This window comes from Rattus rattus, chromosome 10, assembly GCF_011064425.1.
Source record: "Rattus rattus isolate New Zealand chromosome 10, Rrattus_CSIRO_v1, whole genome shotgun sequence".
Lineage (NCBI taxonomy): Eukaryota > Metazoa > Chordata > Mammalia > Rodentia > Muridae > Rattus > Rattus rattus.
The window spans coordinates 5,394,057-5,417,093 of record NC_046163.1 but is presented as its reverse complement, the minus strand read 5'-3'; positions in this window follow the sequence as shown (position 1 = coordinate 5,417,093).

Genomic DNA, 23,037 nt, shown 5'->3' with positions numbered 1-23,037 from the left:
CAGTACTAACATGTTTTTGATGAAGTCTTTAGGGTTTTCTATTTATGAGGTCATTAATCATTTAGAGAATTCAAGTTGGAACTAAAATGAGATATTAACTCACTCCTGTTAAAATGACTATTATTAAAAAATGTTAGGATAACAAGAACAGTGTACAACACTGTTGTCCAGTGTTGGTGACCAGGATAATACATTCACTATGGAAACTGTATGACAGTTCTTTAAAATATAAGCATCTTGGGCCTGGAGAGAGGGATCAGCGTTTTAGAGCACTGGCTACTCTTCCAGAGGACCAAGGCTCCATTCTCAGCACTCACATGGCAGCTCATAACCAATTATAATTCTAGTTGCAGAAGATCTGATACCTTCTGTAGGCACCAGGCATTCAAGTGATGCACGAACAAACATGCAGACAAGCACCTATACATATAAAATAAAATTTTAAATAAACAACTAAAAGTAGAATTGTTTTACAATTCAGCAACCCCACTTCTGGACAGCTATCACAGGAAATGGCGTTAGTCAGCAAAGAGATTTGCAGTCCTGTGTCCACAGCACAGTTGTTACTATTGGTAAAAGTGCAGAACAACCATGTCTTTCAATGGCTGAGTGTGTGAAAATGTGCAGTACTCATGAAGAATAATACTAAGGCTTTAAAGGCAGCAGACCCTGCCTGCCCATGTTCTCCAATATGGATAGACCAGGACGTTATGCTTAATGGAAGAAGCCAGAGCCACATACTGCACTATCTCAGTTGTACCTGGAAACAAAACAGACTCAGAAACAGTGAGATAGAAGGTTCTGGTGCGTAGTTCAATTGATAGAGTGTTTGCCTATCATATACGAGGTCTTGGGTTCTATCCACATCAGTTATAGAAAATTCCTGTAATTTCAAGACTGGGAATTGGAAGCAAAAGGATCAGGCCAACCTGGGTTACATGAGCCCCTGCCTCATGACTAAATCAATATATAGATCGATGGATGGATGGATGGATGGATGGATGGATGGATGGACAGACAGACAGATAGATAGATAAGGAGAAACAGCCAAAGGATGGTAACCAGAGGCTAGAGACAGAAGTAGGCAGTCATATGGAGATTTGATCAGGATAAAATGGCACCAGCCTACCTGAATGCTACAGCAGTATTTAGGTTTGATAGGAAGAGCAAGATTTTGCTACCTACTGAAAAACGTCTTTAGATTTATTTATTTTCAATTTTATGTGTACGGTGTTTTGCCTGCACACATGTATGTGCACAAGGTGACTGTCTTGTCTGCTGGATGGATCCCCTGGAAATGGGGTGACAGATCACTGCAGGTCACCATGAGTTCAGGCCTCTCTGTAAGAACACTCAGTCTTATGGACTGAGCTATCTTTTCAGTCCCTGAAAACATTTTAACTCTGGTTAATAACAATCTGTCAGATAGTTCAAAAGGATGAGGAGAGCAATTTTACTCATCTTTGCAAAAATTGATAAGTATTTAGGTATTTGAGAAGATGAATATGCTAATTAGTTCGATTTAATCATCCTTGATTATATCTGTATATCAAAATAGCTCAGTGTACCCTATAAAGTTTATTATTGCAACGTGCCATTAAATTTTTAAAAAATTAAAAATAGACATAATTCTTAGAAGCTTTTGATTTATCTTAAGATATCCAGATACAGCATGCTATGCGCAAAGAGGCACCGGAAAGAAGTAACTAGAGGTCACATCTTCCATGTTCAGAATGCTGAATTAAATGTAATGTCTTAGAAGTTGCAGGAAATAAAATAAAAACGGCAGTAGGTAACATGGCTGGGGTACTTTCTGTGTGTTAGCCATGATGTGAAAAGTCTTACATTCCTTGTGTTACTAAGTTCTCTACTATATACATAGTAGAAATATGTAATATACATACATATATATTATATATTAAGAAAACCACCCTGTAGAAGGGGAACTGGTAGCTTTAAGGGGGTAATAAATTGCCCCATGGGTACAATAAATGACAGAGTCAGGATTTGAACCTGACTCCAGAACCTGTACCCCATTTTCAGATACAGACACACCTGTGACAAATATGATTAATTTATTAAAATTAATTTATCAATGTTCAAACAAGCAGTGAGTCCAGGAAAGGAAGCTATCATACAAACTACTAAACTCAATACAAGAGGACAGTCAAGGGTCCAAGGAGAGCAAGTACTTGTAGAGGGGTTCCACGGAAGGCAAGGCCAACGTTAATAGAAACAGTGAAAAACAAGGGTCAGTTTGCTGAGCTTTACCGAGGAGCACAAGCTTGGTTTAGGTCTGAATCTGTGTCTTATAATTGTGTCCATTGAGACCAATGCCTTACCAGCCATAAGGGTGAGGTATTGGCACCGCTAGCTTGATGGCAGTGGCTGTCTGCTTTCCTCCTGGGATAGGCACCCAGAGCAGTCTCCAGGCAGAGCATGGGCCGAACTGAGCACCTTAGCATCTGTGTTCTGAAGCAGACAAACTCAGAGACTCTGGGCTACCCAGTCTATCTGCTTCTTCCTTGGATTTCTGACAGCTAACAACAATCCCCCTCCATGTAAGCTGGAGTTTCATAACTTCCAACTCCCTGTTATCATGTGAGACCGTCAAAGTGAGAAGTACAGGCTCAAAGGAAGTACAGGACAATAGAAAATACAAAACCCAGTACAAAGAATGAAGGGAGAGAAAGTTATGGCTAAAGGAACAAAGAACCACTGAACAGGGAGGAAGCCGTGGGAGACACCGATTTGCAAAACAAGCATCCTAGGAGTTGGGAGCCACGGTTACTACTGTCTTTCTGGTTGGTTGTGTTTGTTCAAGAGAAAGGTACTTTAGATGAATGAAAGAAGCCCGGGGCATTAGACATGGAAATGACAATGTTAATTGCTAGTGGCTTTCTAGAAAACACCTTTGACTGACCGATTAAGCTACGACCCAGCTGTGGAGCGGATGGGTGTGGTTTAAAGCATTTTATTTTAGACTGTGTACCTAGCAGGATTCACAGTTCTGCCAAAAAGGATTGCAACTACCTTATGTAAAAGAAACTTAGCTCTACAAGCCCGGTCCCCAGAAACCCTGAAGTGGAGTCTGTGGTCCCAGTGGATGTCTCTCTGTCTCTCTCTGTCTCTGTGTCTCTGTCTCTATCTCCCTCCCTTTCTCTCCTCCATCTCATTGATCACTTGAAGTCACTATGAACAATTAATCTACAAAGAAAGCTCTTTTCTTCCCCCTCAAGACCCTTGTGCCTATGATAAAAACTCAAGGTACAGATTTAGAAAATGAGAGCTAGAATCATAGATGTTCACTGTTTGACTTTAAACCAGCCAATTAGTATCCGGAGTGTTGATTTCTATCTACAGCAGGGGAAGAATACCATAAGCAACATAGATTATTTGAAGAATAAATACAGATTTTTAAAGCTCTCACCACGGTGGTTCTAAAGCTCTTTTTAAAGATATATTGATGGCATATTTGCATAAGTAAAATTTACACACGAATCATAATTCTATATTTCATCATTATCAAAAGGCTAACCATCATTTATATATTTTCATACGCACCAAGCAGGTCAAGATTTATTGAGAAGATTCTGTGTGTACTCCAAGCTACCCTTTACTTTTTAGAATAATGTTTTTTAATTTTGAACATGTAACTCTCAAAGATGAACAGGCAAAAAAACACTCCCAACCACTCCACAGGGTTGACAGGTTACCCCTGCTTCTCCCCCGCTCCCCCATCAGGGACTAAGGCATCTTCAAAAACATCGGCATAGAAGCCTCTTACCCCCTTCTCAACACCTCAGTGTCTCTTAGCATATAAGCTTAAGTCACAGACAGCGTTATTCTTGTAACAAAGTAATTTACTTATTAATTAATGCACTTCAGGGTGGTATGGGACATCCCTCCCACCTCAGAAACCCTAAGCACTTACCTCTCAGAATCCCCCCTCTGCCTGGGGCATTAATCACTCTCTTAACAAAGCTCTCTCCTGAATCAGAATTCACATCAGTGCTGCTCTACTGAACCTGCCATATCTCATCTTCATCCCGAAAATCTAACAGAAACATTGCTTTCATGGGCCGGGGAGTGGAATCCAGGGCCTTGTACACGCTAAGCAAGAGCTCCACCACACGATGCCTTGTCCCTGGCATTATTGAAAACACTTCATTTTTAATGTCAGCAATCCATTTCAAAGCTCTTTCCCAAAGAAGGCTACAGTCAAACACCAACGAAAGCTTGTGTTTAGGACCAGGGACATAGCTTAGCTTGTAGAGCTCTTGTCTAGCATGCATGACATTCTGTGTTCAACCTACAACACTACATGATGTGGGTGTGATGGTGCACACCTAGAATCCTATCATTTAAATTGTGGAAGCAGAAGGATTAGAAGGTCAAGGCTATCATTGGGTATATATTTAAGTTGGAGTACAGCCTGGGCTACATAATATCTGGCCTCAGAAAAATAGAATAAAAAGAGGAGAAGGAAGAGAAGGAGGAGGAGAAGGAAGAAGTTTGTTTATGTATATGTTAATATACATATACGAAATAGCTCTTGGAGAGCTCTGTAGCTCAATATTAGTGACCCAGGACTTAGGCTACTCCAAAGTCCATGTGCCAACATGGTAGCAGTTTCATGAGGTTGCTATGGAGATTTTATGGTAACAGAGCAAAGAAAGCCATAAATCAAGACCCTTTTCAAGTACATTGGTGGAAATATCAGGTGGGCAAGTCACAGAAACATGGGAAAGTCCCTTCTAGGACTCAGCTCCTATCTGTCACTTTCTTTGCCTTTTGCTCAACGGAAGCTAGTGTCTGTCCATAAACTCCAAAGAATTCACCCAATGACAAGGATACACACACAGAGATAGACCATACACAGAGGTATGTAATAAACGGCCATCGAGGGAGTGGCTCTGAACTTGCAATGTTCCATCCTATCCACACCACCAAAGTTACGACCAATCAATCAGCCCTCATAGTGATAGCTTCTCTTCAGGAACTTCCCTTCACGTCCATTTGCAATGATGAGAAATTCCATCAGTTTCGTGAAATTATACGCAGAGGAAAGAGACCTGAGGAATTCACTGAGTGGCTAGACAGATTCATATTACTGGGGAAAACCAGGGTTCCAAGACTTTCCCCGACCTGCTGTGGAATCCGGTGCAGCCTGTGGTTTGAGAATCACCAAAAGTCAGACGGTGAAGCTGTGGTCCGTAAAGAGTATGAAGTGGTTTGAGGAAATGCCATTGTGGTAGAGTTGTCTCATCCACGCCGATGAACAGAAGAGCCTCCATTGTTTAGGGTGGGGGTGGAGGGTACTAGTTGTCTTCTGTAAGAATGAGGGTGGCAGTGACTGTCTCCTACCCCAACCGAGTACTTTATCTATTCTCTGGGTCCTTCACCCTGCAGAAATCGAAACTGTGAGAGAGCAGAGAAAGGCCTTGCCGCAGTAAACTCTCTTTGATGAGGGTGACTGAGGGGGGGTAAACTCTCTTTGCTGGGGATGACGTGGGGTGAGGGGAGAGAAAGGGGGATGGGCCGACAGGGGCGGGGGGGGGGATGACGTGGTGTGGGGCAGGAGGATAGCGGGGGCAGGCTGACAGGGGAGGGGGGGGATGACGTGGGGTGGGGCAGGAGGATGGGGGGACAGGCTGACAGGGGCGGGGGGGATGACGTGGGGATTGGGGGTGGGCGCCTGACAGTTGCGGGGCGCTGCTCCACACATCTGTTCACCAGCTGAGAACAGGCCATTCTAGATGTGAGGAGGGAGAAGAGAAGACAGTGTGCATCCAATATGTTCTATAACGCAGATAATAAAACTCAATTAGAGTGTGAAGTGCATGAGCGTTAATCACGGAAAGATTTGGTGAGAGCAATGTTCATATTGGGCATTAAATCTCTAGCTTTATTTTTATTAAAGCAGTGACAGACTATTTTGAAAAAAAAATGTTTTTGCAAGAAAACTTTACCTGCAAAGTTTTTGTTTAAGGTCTTGCATTTTTCAAAGTTATTGCCCACATGTTTTTCCCTCCCCCAGAGTAATTATTGAATTCTGGACAGAGGATTAAATGTAACAATCTCCAGGATGGAGAAGAAGGGCTGAAAAATGCTTTGAGCTACACCGGACATAATCATTTTTCTTACACGTACTTGGGCTATGGACAGAAGTTGAAATAAACTAATTATCCGACTAACTACCCAGGGGCATGTCATAATTTGCATTAGCGCTTGCCTGTCAAATCCATAACATTATGTGAGTAAATTTTAAGAAACTCTAGAGCAGGTGAGAAGGTTCAATGTGACCAGGCAACATTCCATGACCTGAATTTAATCCCCAGAACCCACTTCAGAAAGATGCCCTCTGTCCTCCACACATGGTCACCTGCACTCACATACATACAACTTACAAACACAATAATCATAGTAAAATAAAAAGATGATTCTAATGTGACTGAAACACAGTGGTCAAACCTCACAAATTTCAAGGGCAGAACTGAAAAGGAAAATATATATATTTATAAAATATATATAAAATATATATAAATATATATGAAATTTATATATATTTATATATAAATAAATAAATTTATATATAATATAAATATATATATACTGAAAAGGAAAATATATATATTTGAATGTTCACATATACATACACACACACATATATATATATGTATATATATATGCTAAATTATGAGACATCCCAAGAAGCAATTGTTTCCAACCATCTATCTAGATCCTCTCCCTCCCCTTCCCAGCAGAGGTGACTCTCTCAAACTCTGAAGGAGCCAAAATGTAAAGCCAGGGGCAAGCAGTGGGTAGCATGTTCTCTGAAAGTAGGAAACTAGCAAATGTGTGCCACTTTAGTTTTCGCACTTGACTTTTATCTCTTGGAGAGCAGCTATGACTCTAGCCTACACAGCTGGGACTCCGGAGATCGGCCATGGGCATTTGGGCTGCATCTTTGCTAGCCCTGTTTTCTCATCACGGAGGGCCCGGTGCCTAAGTATCCGGGTGTTCCTCACACAGGACACAGGTTTGTACCGACAGAGGTCCTTGGGCTTCTGTACTGAGCAGAAGCTTATCTCTGCCTAGATGGGCACTTTCTAGGTAGATGTTAGGTTGAGTGTAGGAATCCGGAGCTATCAGAGACAGCATAAACACATGAGGAAGAAGAGAAGCGGTGTGTTTCTTAGAGATCCTCACTCACCAGCAGCCAGGGATGGAGAGAGCAGGTACGCCTGCGCGGAAGCCTTCCCGGAGCCTGTCCTGGATGATGTACTTGGCAAGCTGGTAGGCACTGTGATAGGTCTATACTCCACAGGTAGAGAGGAGTTGTACAACAGGACCTACCCAACTGTCCTACAGGCAAGGGTACCACCAGGAAGAGGTGGTCTAAGCAGAGATGTTGATCGACCCAACTGAGGAGCTGGGAGGAGACAGGGACGGTGTCAAGAGTGTCGGGATCCCGTTTACAGACTGACGGACTCCAACTTAGACTCAAAAAGGAATGCCAGGCCAACTGAATATGTGAGGATTGCCTGTCATATCTCCCCATGCCTCTGAAATCCCAAGACCAAGTGCCTCAAACAGATACCAAAGTCCCTAGGATTTCTACCGCTATGAGGCATCCCAGCCCATCACTTGAACGTGAGGTAGCATTTCATTATGTTTAGTGATGCTCACGGAGTCTTGTGGGACAACAAAGTGACAAATTGCAGATGTTTGCCCCTCCCCTCCGGAAGGGTGCCGGTGGCACCAGCTCATCCAAGGACTCTATTCCATAGGCTTTGGACCCTGCGATATCGGTGCGATTGGTATGGTGCACACAGGTCTGCATGACGGGAAGCTGATTCATCCTGGAGTGCCTCGTGTGGATGCACTACTTTCCAGCAGTTCCTGCTTCATACGGTCACACCCCACTAAGAGGATGGCACGGACCACTGGGCACAGCCTGAAGTCTACACCCAAGTATTTGGATGACTCAATGGAGCGACAGAATGAGTTGGGACTAGTCTCCAAGGATAGTCACTGCAAAGCTGTGGTGCCCAAGGTTTACAGACTTAGCACAGAAATCCAGCAAGCAGAGATAGGCACTGGGTTCAAAATGGCTACCCCCAGGGGCGCCTGTGAAAGGCGGGCTGTTCATGAGAACTGCATTTCCCCCGGGCCAAAGGCTGGAGTCATTCCTTTGGGTTTGGTTAATTCTCTAAGCGTCGTTGGATCCACCAACTGCGGATACCTCGCTTTGCGATGTTCCCCTAGCACAACAGGGAAGATGATTACACACCGCCTGCATGCTACACACCCAATTAGGGAGCTGATTGAAGCTCCTCTTGCTCATTTTGAAATCTGATTTGTCAGCGGCTGACTGTGGCCTCTGGCCGTCTGCTGGCTATTAGCCCTGACTGCATTATGATTCACTGACCTTGTAGGTACGACTGGTTCCAGACCTTTGCTGGTGTATTGTTGGCTGTTAATCAAATTGTGTCCCCTTTGCTTTCATATTTATGTGCCCACCTCATAGTTTTTAACCAAGAGTATATCTATCACTGTGCACACCCAGCTCCTGACTCAGAGGCACAGTTGTCAGCCTTTCAAAACTGAAATTCTCTCCTTCTTCACGGCTGCACTTCAATGAGGGACTCACGAATCGTGGTAAATCCAAAAGCATCAGTTAGAGGCACTTTAGTCCAAAGTCCCAGTTATTAAGCCTTCTGTGACTGTAGTATATTTTCTGAATATAATTTATTCGATGCAATAGTTGTCAAACATTCCAAAAGTGAGACTATAAATATAATAAGACTACGTACGTTGCATAATACATGTTGTAATAAGGCAAAAATCGTAAAACAGTAATAAAGATAAAATGCGGGATAAATTATACTATATGCATATATTGACATTGGAAATGTGAGTATAAAATGAAGATGGGGATGTCTCCTCATTGAAGGAGGTCCACAATAGACCTGCAGCAGTGTTCACAGATGCTCGCTCGGGGAGACTCTAGTATCTTTAAGGCATTTCCTTTCCACTGTTCCCAAGCTACAATTTTCTCCTCCTTTAAAAGAGGAAAGAAGGAAAATGTGGGGATACACACGAACCTTACTTCTTTATTAAAAAAAAAAGAAAGAAAGAAAAGGTTCAGTTGGACTGACCACTTCATCCTGGCTCAACGCCAAGGAAAATTCTGTGCGGTCCCACAGTACCATCTACCGGCTCTGAGGTGAAACTACAATTTCCCAATCCCTTTGCGGTGGATTTAGCAGTAAACAACCATTGGTGAGGAAACACTATCTGTGTTACACGTGAGATCTTGAGGGAGACAGTGAAGTTTCCGGGTCATTGTGTTCAAAGAAAAAATTATACCAGAGATGCATGGTAAAGTAATACAGAGACCGTTTATTAAGAAAGGAAGTGGGCTAGTGAGCTGTCATGTTTACACAGCACCTCACTTTTCTTGTGTTTGCAAATCACAGATTTTCCTGGACCACGCTCTACCTGTTACAGGTAGTCTAGGTGGGGAGGGTTTCCAGCCTTTTCCTGTCATCTGGTCTCCTTCATATGGTCCTCTCAATGCTGCTGCCTCCTCTTCTTCCTCTTCCTCTCCCCATGTCCCTACCCTCCAGCCACACCCTCTACATCCACCTGTAATCCCTGCAAGGTTTTGAGGAGCAAAGATGTGATGGTTAGTTAATCTTCTAAACCTTCTTCCATGATAATGAGGGCTACAAATCCATGTAAGAGGTACCCCCAAACCGGGAAAGGGAATAACACTCGAAATGTATATAAGAAATACTCAAGTTAATAATAATAAAAAAAAAAGAGGTACCCCCAAATTCACCTTACACCGGATAGATTTATTATAGTAGAGGTTGGCTAGACTGCTTTCACCTTTAGGAATTTAAACACTGTATACCCTAGAAAATACCATTTTTAACAGGTTAAAATACAAAGTTATAGCAAAAGTAACATGAGTAAGACAACCGAAGACTCTAGAAAGGGTGAAAGCCAGGAAAACCGAACTATGCTCCTCCCAGGAGATCCATTACTGTATCTTGCTCTCAACGCTGTCCACTAGTTAGGACTGTTAAGAAACAAACAAACAAAACACACGTACGGTTATATACAGTAACAGAAAAGCAATTGTAAGTAGGAATGCAGGGATGGGAGAAATATGAAGCAGTGCAGTATGAGGATGTAACCACTGAGTACCGAACAGTGTCAAAATGTAAAATGAAAAAAAGCAAAATTATGAGACCCAAGCAGATCTCTGTTCTTTGCCTTGTAGCTGGGTGATCGTGAGTCTCCTCCCTGACTCAGCAGCAGCGTATGCTCGAGCCTGAATAACTCATTGGTCCTTTTAAAGCCTAGCCCAGTTTTCATTTTGGATTGTTGCTTATCATTTTGGGGAGGGGAAGTCGATGCTTTCCTGGTGGCCTTTAAGATGAAGCAGGTGAACAAAATGGATGGCTGTTCTTTTTCAGCCTAAGGTCAGTGGGGGCCGTTTAGGGGATCCTCTTGGGGAATTAGGTGTAGGATGATGTCACAGGTGAGGCAGGTACAGGATAGAAGGAGGCCTGTCATTGGAGGAGAAGGAAGGATGGGCAGGAGAGAAGTTTGAAGGAAGAGGAGGAGACTAAGGGAGAGAGGGGGAGAAGAGGAGACGGAGAGAGGGGAGAAGCCATGGCAGGTGATGTTAAGATTCCGCTCTGTGTTTTTACAGGTTGTTATTAATGTTCTCAAGGGATGGATGGTACCGGGCTTTGCATGTTTAAGTGGGCAATTATATTTTACCAATTGGATCTAAGATTATTGTGTTGTGTGTTCTTTTATGTGAGGGTTTGAGTGTAGGAAAGTGTGCGGCTGGGCTGTGTTTCCGCCAAGATATCTAGCAGATATCTTGGGGCACCGCGGTACAGAGCTAGTGGGGTAAAAGACACCAATACTATTTTTATTTTTATATTTTACAACAACAATTAGGAGCCGCCCCATGGCTCCTTTTCCACTTGTGCTCTCTGGTAGGAGGGGTCAGGATGCTGCTGACCACTTTTTCCCTCAGAATCACTGAGGACATTGTTTTCCATGTTGACCCTCCTCCTCCTCCTATTGTCCGGAGCCAGGCAGATCTGAGGCTTTCTCAGAGGGCCCATGAAAGGACAAAGAGAATACTAGTTCCCTGTCCTTGCCCAGGGGGAAACTTGGCAAGGTCCAGCCTGGGGCTGCAGTCAAAACCTCAAAGCTTAGGTTTGGGGGCCTGAGAGAGAAGTTTCCATTGAAGAGACTGGGGTTATCCGTCTCACAGTTGCTCCATGTTCAGCCTGTGACAGATTTGAGATGCCGTGTGTCCCCTTTGTGCAGCATTACTTAATTAGCTTCCTGCTGACTTCCTCCAAAGGCGTGATAGCTTTCTGCTGACTCTGTCCCATTTCCCCCCACAAACTGTAGGTAAGACGCTCTGCTCCTTAATAAACTTGCTCGGTAAGACATAGCCTGTGCGAGACCTCCCGATTCCAACCTTTCCCAACAGTATTTTCTGACACCAGTCATCCCTCCCAGGATCCTTGATCCTCCCTCTCAAGATCCTGTCACTAAAGAACCACCTGCTGGTCCGGGTCATCCTATAGCATGTATATTATTTAGTGTCTATCATCTGGTGTCTTCCATGGTGACAAGACACTGCAGAGGTTCCCCCCATCTTGTATTCCTGCTGAGACCATTTCCGGGTTTAACTGGAATCTGATCTCCTTGACAGAGAAGCCCATGGAAAATTTCCCCGACTCTGTTCTAGGAACTAAGTGTCAAGATGTCCTAGCTACCTTATCTTAGCTTCTGTCAAACTGCCCGATTGTGGGGAGCCGCCTCCAGATAACCAGTTATCTCACCTTCTGATAAGGTTCCCTGCTTCAAACCGCTCACTCTGTGAAACCCCGCCCCCTCCTCGCGCAGCTGCTGAGCAAGATGCCTGGATGAGGTCTCTGCCTTTAAAACTCCTGCATCCTGAAGACTTGGGGGTACACCGAGGTCCCTGAACTTTTGGGTGTGGTTCCGGCTGGAATGAAGACTTACTAATTGACTATGCAATGTATCTGAGTGCGCATCTCTGGTGAGCTCCCCCAAGAGGACAGGCGATCCACCAGGGCTATGCATAACGGTCCCAGAAAAACTGTTTTAAGATTCCTCTTCTCCTCTTTCTACAAATCCAGCACTACAAAGGATAATAAATGGTAAAGCCATTTATTAACATAAGGAGGCAAGCTATACCCTAGAAGAAGCAAGAAACTAATCGTCTTGGCAACAAAACAAAGAGAAGAAAAGCACACAAACATAACCTCACATCCAAATATGAATACAACCGGAAGCAATAATCACTATTCCTTAATATCTCTCAACATCAATGGCCTCAACTCCCCAATAAAAAGACATAGATTAACAAACTGGATACGCAACGAGGACCCTGCATTCTGCTGCCTACAGGAAACACACCTCAGAGACAAAGACAGACACTACCTCAGAGTGAAAGGCTGGAAAACGACTTTCCAAGCAAATGGTCAGAAGAAGCAAGCTGGAGTAGCCATTCTAATATCAGATAAAATCAATTTTCAACTAAAAGTCATCAAAAAAGATAAGGAAGGACACTTCATATTCATCAAAGGAAAAATCCACCAAGATGAACTCTCAATCCTAAATATCTATGCCCCAAATACAAGGGCACCTACATACGTAAAAGAAACCTTACTAAAGCTCAAAACACACATTGCACCTCACACAATAATAGTAGGAGATTTCAACACCCCACTCTCATCAATGGACAGATCATGGAAACAGAAATTAAACAGAGACGTAGACAGACTAAGAGAACTCATGAGCCAAATGGACTTAACGGATATTTATAGAACGTTCTACCCTAAAGCAAAAGGATATACGTTCTTCTCAGCTCCTCATGGTACTTTCTCCAAAATTGACCATATAATTGGTCAAAAAACGGGCCTCAACAGGTACAGAAAGATAGAAATAATCCCATGCGTGCTATCGGACCACCACGGCGTAAAACTGGTCTTCAATAACAATAAGGGAAGAATGCCCACATATACGTGGAAATTGAACAATGCTCTACTCAATGATAACCTGGTCAAGGAAGAAATAAAGAAAGAAATTAAAGACTTTTAGAATTTAATGAAAATGAAGATACAACATACCCAAACTTATGGGACACAATGAAAGCTGTGCTAAGAGGAAAACTCATAGCGCTGAGTGCCTGCAGAAAGAAACAGGAAAGAGCATATGTCAGCAGCTTGACAGCACACCTAAAAGCTCTAGAACAAAAAGAAGCAAATACACCCAGGAGGAGTAGAAGGCAGGAAATAATCAAACTCAGAGCCAAAATCAACCAAGTAGAAACAAAAAGGACCATAGAAAGAATCAACAGAACCAAAAGTTGGTTCTTTGAGAAAATCAACAAGATAGATAAACCCTTGGACAGACTAACGAGAGGACACAGAGAGTGTGTCCAAATTAACAAAATCAGAAAAGAAAAGGGAGACATAACTACAGATTCAGAGGAAATTCAAAAAATCATCAGATCTTACTATAAAAGCCTATATTCAACAAAACTTGACAATCTGCAGGAAATGGACAATTTCCTAGACAGATACCAGGTACCGAAGTTAAATCAGGAACAGATAAACCAGTTAAACAACCCCATAACTCCTAAGGAAATAGAAGAAGTCATTAAAGGTCTCCCAACCAAAAAGAGCCCAGGTCCAGACGGGTTTAGTGCAGAATTCTATCAGACCTTCATAGAAGACCTCGTACCAATATTATCCAAACTATTCTACAAAATTGAAACAGATGGAGCACTACCGAATTCCTTCTATGAAGCCACAATTACTCTTATACCTAAACCACACAAAGACCCAACAAAGAAAGAGAACTTCAGACCAATTTCCCTTATGAACATCGATGCAAAAATACTCAATAAAATTCTGGCAAACCGAATCCAAGAGCACATCAAAACAATCATCCACCATGATCAAGTAGGCTTCATCCCAGGCATGCAGGGATGGTTCAATATACGGAAAACCATCAACGTGATCCATTATATAAACAAACTGAAAGAACAAAACCACATGATCATTTCATTAGATGCTGAGAAAGCATTTGACAAAATTCAACACCCCTACATGATAAAAGTCCTGGAAAGAATAGGAATTCAAGGCCCATACCTAAACATAGTAAAAGCCATATACAGCAAACCAGTTGCTAACATTAAACTAAATGGAGAGAAACTTGAAGCAATCCCACTAAAATCAGGGACTAGACAAGGCTGCCCACTCTCTCCCTACTTATTCAATATAGTTCTTGAAGTTCTAGCCAGAGCAATAAGACAACAAAAGGAGGTCAAGGGGATACAGATCGGAAAAGAAGAAGTCAAAATATCACTATTTGCAGATGATATGATAGTATATTTAAGTGATCCCAAAAATTCCACCAGAGAACTACTAAAGCTGATAAACAACTTCAGCAAAGTGGCTGGGTATAAAATTAACTCAAATAAATCAGTAGCCTTCCTCTACACAAAAGAGAAACAGGCCGAGAAAGAAATTAGGGAAATGACACCCTTCATAATAGATCCAAATAATATAAAGTACCTCGGGGTGACTTTAACCAAGCAAGTAAAAGATCTGTACAATAAGAACTTCAAGACTCTGAAGAAAGAAATTGAAGAAGATCTCAGAAGATGGAAAGATCTCCCATGCTCATGGATTGGCAGGATTAATATAGTAAAAATGGCCATTCTACCAAAAGCGATCTACAGATTCAATGCAATCCCCATCAAAATACCAATCCAATTCTTCAAAGAGTTAGACAGAACAATTTGCAAATTCATCTGGAATAACAAAAAACCCAGGATAGCTAAAACTATCCTCAACAATAAAAGGACTTCAGGGGGAATCACTATCCCAGATCTCAAGCAGTATTACAGAGCAATAGTGATAAAACTGCATGGTATTGGTACAGAGACAGACAGATAGACCAATGGAACAGAATTGAAGACCCAGAAATGAACCCACACACCTATGGGCACTTGATTTTTGACAAAGGAGCCAAAACCATCCAATGGAAAAAGATAGCATTTTCAGCAAATGGTGCTGGTTCAACTGGAGGTCAACATGTAGAAGAATGCAGATCGATCCATGCTTATCACCCTGTACAAAGCTTAAGTCCAAGTGGATCAAGGACCTCCACATCAAACCAGATACACTCAAACTAATAGAAGAAAAACTAGGGAAGCATTTGGAACACATGGGCACTGGAAAAATTTCCTGAACAAAACACCCATGGCTTATGCTCTAAGATCAAGAATCGACAAATGGGATCTCATAAAACTGCAAAGCTTGTAAGGCAAAGGACACTGTGGTTAGGACAAACGGCAACCAACAGATTGGGAAAAGATCTTTACCAATCCTACAACAGATAGAGGGCTTATATCCAAAATATACAAAGAACTGAAGAAGTTAGACAGCAGGGAGGCAAATAACCCTATTAAAAATGGGGTTCAGAGCTAAACAGAGAATTCACAGCTGAGGAATGCCAATGGCTGAGAAACACCTAAAGAAATGTTCAACATCGTTAGTCATAAGGGAAATGCAAATCAAAACAACCCTGAGATTTCACCTCACACCAGTGAGAATGGCTAAGATCAAAAACTCAGGTGACAGCAAATGCTGGCGAGGATGTGGAGAAAGGGGAACACTCCTCCATTGTTGGTGGGGTTGCAGACTGCTGCAACCATTCTGAAATCAGTCTGAGGTTCCTCAGAAAATTGGACATTGAACTGCCTGAGGATCCAGCTATACCTCTCCTGGGCATATACCCAAAAGATGCCCCAACATATAAAAAAGACACGTGCTCCACTATGTTCATCGCAGCCTTATTTATAATAGCCAGAAGCTGGAAAGAACCCAGATGCCCTTCAACAGAGGAATGGATACAGAAAATGTGGTACATCTACACAATGGAATATTACTCAGCTATCAAAAACAATGACTTTGTGAAATTCGTAGGCAAATGGTTGGAACTGGAAACTATCATCCTGAGTGAGCTAACCCAATCACAGAAAGACATACATGGTATGTACTCATTGATAAGTGGCTATTAGCCCAAATGCTTGAATTACCCTAGATGCCTAGAACAAATGAAACTCAAGACGGATGATCAAAATGTGAATGCAGATCGCTCATGAGAGACACAGCCAGAATACAGCAAATACAGAGGCGTATGCCAGCAGGAAACCACTGAACTGAGAACAGGACCCCTGTTGAACAATCAGAGAAAGAACTGGAAGAGCTTGAAGGAGCTCGAGACCCCATATGTACAGCAATGCCAACCAACCAGAGTTTCCAGGGACTAAGCCACTACCCAAAGACTATACATGGACTGACCCTGGACTCTGACCTCGTAGGTTGCAATGAATATCCTAGTAAGAGCACCAGTGGAAGGGGAAGCCCTGGGTCCTGCTAAGACTGAACCCCTAGTGAACTAGACTGTTGGGGAGAGGGCAGCAAAGGGGGGGAGGGTTGGGAGGGGAACACCCAAAAGGAAGGGGAGGGGGGAGGGGGATGTTTGCCCGGAAACCGGGAAAGGGAATAACATTCGAAATGTATATAAGAAATACTCAAGTTAAAAATAAAAAAAAAAAAAAAAAAAAAAAAAAAAAAAAAAAAAAAAAAAAAAATTCTCTTCTCCGTCCCTGCATTCAGACCGTCTCTTAGCCCTTGACTCTCTTTTAAGTGTAGCAGCCAAGGCAGTCAATGGAGCAGCAAGAGTTGCTTGGAGGGCCCTCCAAATCCTTGGCTCATAGTCCATTTCTTCCCGGGTAGCACTCTCTCTACCAGGCTCCTGCGTAGTGTTCCGTGTGAGTAGGGAGGTGAGTGATACCTCACAGACATGTGCCAGTGTTTGCCAACCAAGATCCAAAACCTCTTCCAGCCTCGATAAAGCCAGTGCTGTAGGAAGTCAGCGCTTCATTTGCTTCAAAACAAAAGCTGCAGGTGAAAGTGTGCACACTGATGATGTCCTTGCATATATGGGTATGTGTAAAGGCCAGAGGTTGACGTCAGCATGTCTTCCTCGGTTTGATGTAGTTCTGAGCTTCCTGGCTCAGCTACTCTAGCAGTGAATCTGTCAACCTCTACCCCTACCACTGAGTTTATCCGTGCAAGTGGCCTGTGTCCAGCTCTTAAGCTACTTGCAGAATTCGAGGGCTTTTCTAGCTCCAAACTCGTCCACATTGCTCTTACAAGAGGCCCAGGAACCACAGGGTCGCCTTTGTTATAACAGGGACTCCCTTTCTCAGTTCCAGTTTTCAATATTAGTTATGATTCCTGTTGCCGTGACCAAGCACCAGACAAGAGGCTGATGCGAGCACTGCCTGCTCTTCCACAGGACCTGGGTTCAACTCCCACCCACATGACAGCTCACCACTGTAACTCCAGCTCCAGAGAAATCCAAAGCTCTCTTCTGGCTTCCACTGGTACTGTGAACAAGTGGTACACAGGCATGCATGCAGACAAAAACATTCATACCCACAAAATCAAAATAAATCTTAAAACAGAAAGCAAAGCACTCCTGAGAATTTCAGTGAGCTGTGGGCTGGAAGTGCACAGACAAGTATGTGTACATGTATGTACATGGGTCTACATATGTAAATATTTTTCATACGTAACTATGTGAGTGTGCAATTAACTACACATAGGCAGAGGTACGCAAATCCATATCTGTGTGTGTGTGTGTGTGTAAACATGCACACAAAATGGACACTTTCACATATGTGAAACATAGGGTCAGAGACCCACAAATGCACACACACACGTGTCTGTACATATTTGTATCCATAGGAACCCCTACACATGGACACACACATCTACACACACACACATATAAGTACGTGTACATTTATGCCCTAACATTTATGTCAGTTCACATATTCACACACCTGTGCACTGACCACAAAATACACAAATATGTTCATGTGCACCCACACATTTATATATGCACACACAAGTGCATGGGATGCAAAGTCACACATGTGTACACACATTTAGTGTATATATGTATATACACACACACAGGCACGTAGGCATGGGATAAGCACTCAGCCCTTGTGTTCGCAGCACCTTGTAACAACCTTGGATCTCTCTACATGCCCCTTCTTTCACAGAGAAGTCTTCTCTGGTTAAGGCTGAGAATATGATGTGTCCACCGTGTAAATATGAGTGCCAGAAGGCGGCTTGATGCTGTGTCAATGTAGCTGAACAACAGTACTGAATTCCCTACCCCGCTTATGACCTTCACAGGCAAGAGCTTTTCACCAGTTTACAGTACAAAGTATCAGTTTCCTCTGTGGAGTGACCTCAGATCCAATCATAGGGCAATTGGTTATCCCCATACAAACGTGTCGCTATTGTACAAATAGGTACATCTTGCCTGGCAGGGTGGTGTTAGAGATTAAAAGATCCACAGCTCAGCAAGACCACTAATGCATTTCCACAGCAGCCTGTATTGGCACCTTCCGCACTGTGAATGCTAGCCCGCGTGGAGGAAGCAGCTTCTAGGTCAGTTCCAGATTGATTTCTCTGCACCTCGCTAACCGAGTGTGTGAGCTCTTCAGCGGTAGGATTTCATCAGCTAGTTCCGGCGTGCAATCAAGAAACAGAGCAAGAGCCCATACTCTGGGGAGTGCCTCTGGGGACTTTATGCAACTCATAATAAAGTGTCCTGGTGGCTCATGCCTTTAATCCCAGCAACAGGGAGGCAAAGGCAGGTGGACCTCTGCGAGTTCAAAGCCAGCCTGGTCTACAGAGTAAGATCCAGGACAACCAGGGATACACAGAGAAAACCCTGTCTGAAAAACAAATAAACAAACAAAAAAGTGTCTCCCATCTGGACCTGGGGTTTTGTTTGGTAAACCTTTGGTTTCCAGGTGCAGTGACCCAGACATGCTGAGTATCTCCCTTATAACTCTGCTTTATTTGACATATTTTTAAATTAGCTAATGCAATAGTAAGTTTCTGTGTTTTCTTATAGTCTGTGTTTTCAGACATCCTTAGTTTTGACTGGCCCTCCCCTCCCCCACATCTCCCCTTCCCCCACTACAAATGTTCCCCCTCCTAAAATTCCCTCTTCTCTGCTCTCATCTATCCCACTCCCTCGAAGCATCCCCACCTCCAGCAATCCTTGAGCAGTTTCTGCACTCCCAGTTAATTGCATAAATCTAAGATCTGAGTTAGGACTCACGTATGAGGGAGAAAATGGGCCATTCTCATGGATGAACATGAATACAATTTAAAACTAAAAATTAACATCCCAAGTTCATTACGTTGCATGTACAGGGTGTGTGTGTGTGTGTGTGTGTGTGTGTGTGTGTGTGAGAGAGAGAGAGAGAGAGAGAGAGAGAGAGAGAGAGAGAAAGAGAGAGAGAGAGAGACTTAAATCCATAGGATGTTTTAAAAGCTGAATCATTAACAGTGGTAATAACAACTAGAAGAAATTGCTAAATCTACATCTGGGGGTGGAGTAGCACACAAGGTTTCTAATTTTTTCTGTAGCCCGCCTGACTTGAGATGTGGAGGGGGGGTGGTCAAAGATTTAGTCCCTCCTCCCCGAAATGTGAGGAATCGCATCAGCAATGTGCATGTTGATGATAAGCTGCATTGATATCTTGAGATGAAAGTTTCCCATTCAGTTAGATTTTTTTTATCATGAATAGTGACTTTTACGAGATGATTTTTGTTTACTGAAATGATTGTATATTTTTTCTCTTTCTTTATTCTGTTAACGTGGTAAATTACACTGAGTGATTTTCAGATTAAAACCTTTCATTCCTTGAATGAACCTCACTTGGTCATGATTTATGTTATTTTCTTATAGACTTCTTGAGTGCTAAGAATGAGGCTGTTCTCATTAAACAGTTCTGTTGCTGTGCAAACTGAACACAGTACTCAACACCAACTTGGGTGGCTGTCTCATCAGGGATGTAAGAGTATAATGGGCAGAGAGCGTCACTGGAGAACACAGCTATACAATGTGATGTACTTTGCTAAAATTTTGTTAAGGTTTTTGTCTTCGATTTATGAGCGATATTGCTCTCTCTCTCTCTCTCTCTCTCTCTCTCTCTCTCTCTCTCAAGTTTAGATGGACTTTCTAAGTGTACAAGAACCAATGTCATTTCTTCTATAAATTTAGAATTTAAAAGACAAGGTTTATGGGCATATTATTTTTCTGAACAGATTTTAAATAAAATTTCAATTCTAGTAGCTTATACCTATTTACCTAGCTTTTGGGTGGTAGAATCAGGATTACTGAGTGTGAGGCCAGCCTTGATCACACAGTACCAGGCCAGCCTGAGCTACAAAGTGAGAATCTATCTCAAAAAAGCAAAAAACAAAAACAAAAAACCCACATAAAATAAAATTTGTGGAATTAATATAGAGCTCTCTAGGTTTTGTTTTGGTTATTGGGCCAGGATTATTTGTGCCTTTTCATGAATTTGTGCATTAAATACAACTAAAGTTGCAAACCATCTTTACTGCTAGGCTTTCCGGAGGGTAGTATCTTCTACATGACGGGTACTGATTATTTTGTCTTCGCTATGTGTTTGAGTTTTAGTCTTCCCCTCCTCCCCAAAACCTCTAGCTTTTGGGTTCCAGGGTTTCTTCATTCCTGATTCATCCCCGCCCCACCAACTCATTTTCTTTAAAAACAAGAAAACAGTTCTCATGTACCCAGTCTTGCCTCAAACTATCTGTGTAACTGAGGGTCTCAAACTTCTAATCCCCCTGCCTCCACCTCCTGAGTGTGTGCACTACTGCACCCAAATTCATACAGCACAGAGGCTTAAACCAAGGGTTTCACGCATGCTTAACCAGCACTCCGCTAGGGGCCCTGATGATGGAGTGTGGGCATTTTGTCAGCTGAGGACTGGCACTGGGACCTCGAGGGCTGGAGTCTAGAACTCTGCACGTGACATTTCCCCCATGTGTACTAGTCAAATGCTTCACTTGCCGACCCAGAATGTACCTCACTAAAGGGGAACTTAGGATATCGTGAGTTCCTGTGTTTCTGCTATCTAACGTTCTTTCCTGATCTGCTTTCTGCTTCCCTATTTGAGGCACCTAAACAGAGCCATGCCATTAAACTCCCAGCCCTGGCCCACGAGCCCCTGCAGCTTCCCAGCCCCGCTTTTGGTTCTTTCCTTTCTTTTCCAACCCTACCTTTCCCCACCTCAGGACCCTGACATGGCTGGTCTGGGTCACTGCCACCTAGGGCACATGCCCAGCCCCCTTTCTTTTTAATAATTAGCTTATTTTATGAGCCTATCAGTATGGGAAAATGCAGCTCCAGTGTTTTGTAGACTCCCCCCCCCCCAATTTTTTTTTTTTTTTACTTCTGAAGTCTCCTTATAACTTGAATCTGTAATTTGTGTACTTTTCACCTACAAAATTTTTGACAATACCATAGAAATGAAGTCGGGTTGTTATTCGCCACATTCAAAAGAACTGTAAGCCTCCCCCACCCCACCCCCACCCCCGCTGTAACACAATGCTCACGGGTTAAAGCAGTAAATGCCGAGTTCTCCTATTACAGACCTCTTTTAAGTATCGTCCTGTGCGAGAATTAAGTGTGGAATAGGAAATTACAGGCAGCACCCTCCTGGGATTCTTCATATCTGATACTTGGAGGATCTCTCACGCTCACATATTTTTCCTGCTCCCGTTTTGGAATGAATTTCTGAACCCTAATTTCGTTCACTGAAGAAAGGCATTTAGAAATAAGAATCGTAAGGTCCTCATTTTAACTGACGTTTTCAAGGTAGATCACACCCACCTAACTCTGTGTGTGTGTGTGTGTGTGTGTGTGATAATTATTAATTTCGTATGCCCACTTGTACTCACAAAGGGTTCCCCAGATGGCTAGTAAAACACTACCTCTGGGTGAGTCTTGGGATCTTTCTAGACCATGCAAACATTGGAATCAGGAGTGTAAATAAAGATCAACCTCACAATGTGGGCAGCCGTCATCTAATTCACAGGAGACACCCAAACAGCTTGAAAAGATGGTGTGGACTCTTGCTCTCTTCTTACTCTGGGACATCCTCCTTCTTCTTCTTTCCTTGCAAGTCAGAGCTTCTGTTTAAACTTAAAATGGTCCACCAAAGAGTTTTGATTAGAATTATGCTATCAATCGTTACAATAACAGCAACAAATCCTTGAGGGGGAAAAATTAGGTAACACAGTTAATAGAAGTATGAGCAACTTTATATACACCGTTCACTCACAGTGGTGACATATAGTAGTCCCTAAGGCAACTTAAAGACAAAGACTGCATTGTTCATGATGTCCTCGTGCTGTGAGCTCAGCAGGACCGTGGTGTTATCCAGCTTTTCACTGCTTTCATTCATCCTTAAAGACTCACAGCGCTCAATAAAATTGTTAATGAGTTTCAGAAGAGTGAGAAGTGCATCAACACAATCGTGTTCCATTTTTATTTGTTCATGGATATTCACATATGGCTGAAACCAGACCATAATTTTGAATGCCTTTAATCCCAGTATCTAGGGTGCTGAAGCAGGGGGATCATAACTTTGACACCAAGATCTTCTCAAAAAGATCTAAGAGTCTATTATCAAAGTTCAGTATTTCCCGGTATCTGGAATATTTGATTGTAAACCTACCCTCCTTAACTTTCAACTTGACCAGGTGGAACTGCAGAATCTGCAATTGAAAATCTTTACCCCCTACAGTGAACACATTAAAGCACTGTGGTCTGCTCCTAAGCCTGTCACACTGGGCCAGCATCCACAGTCCAGCCATGATGATCTCATCTGTCCTCTCAGCATCCCATCTTGAATCCCTTCCTTCTCAGCACCCAACCATTTCAAAAATACAACGTAAGTATTCACTCTGCCCTGCACAGATGCTGTATTTTTACTCTCTGTAAGTCTATAGTCCTTGGCTGTTGAACTACAAA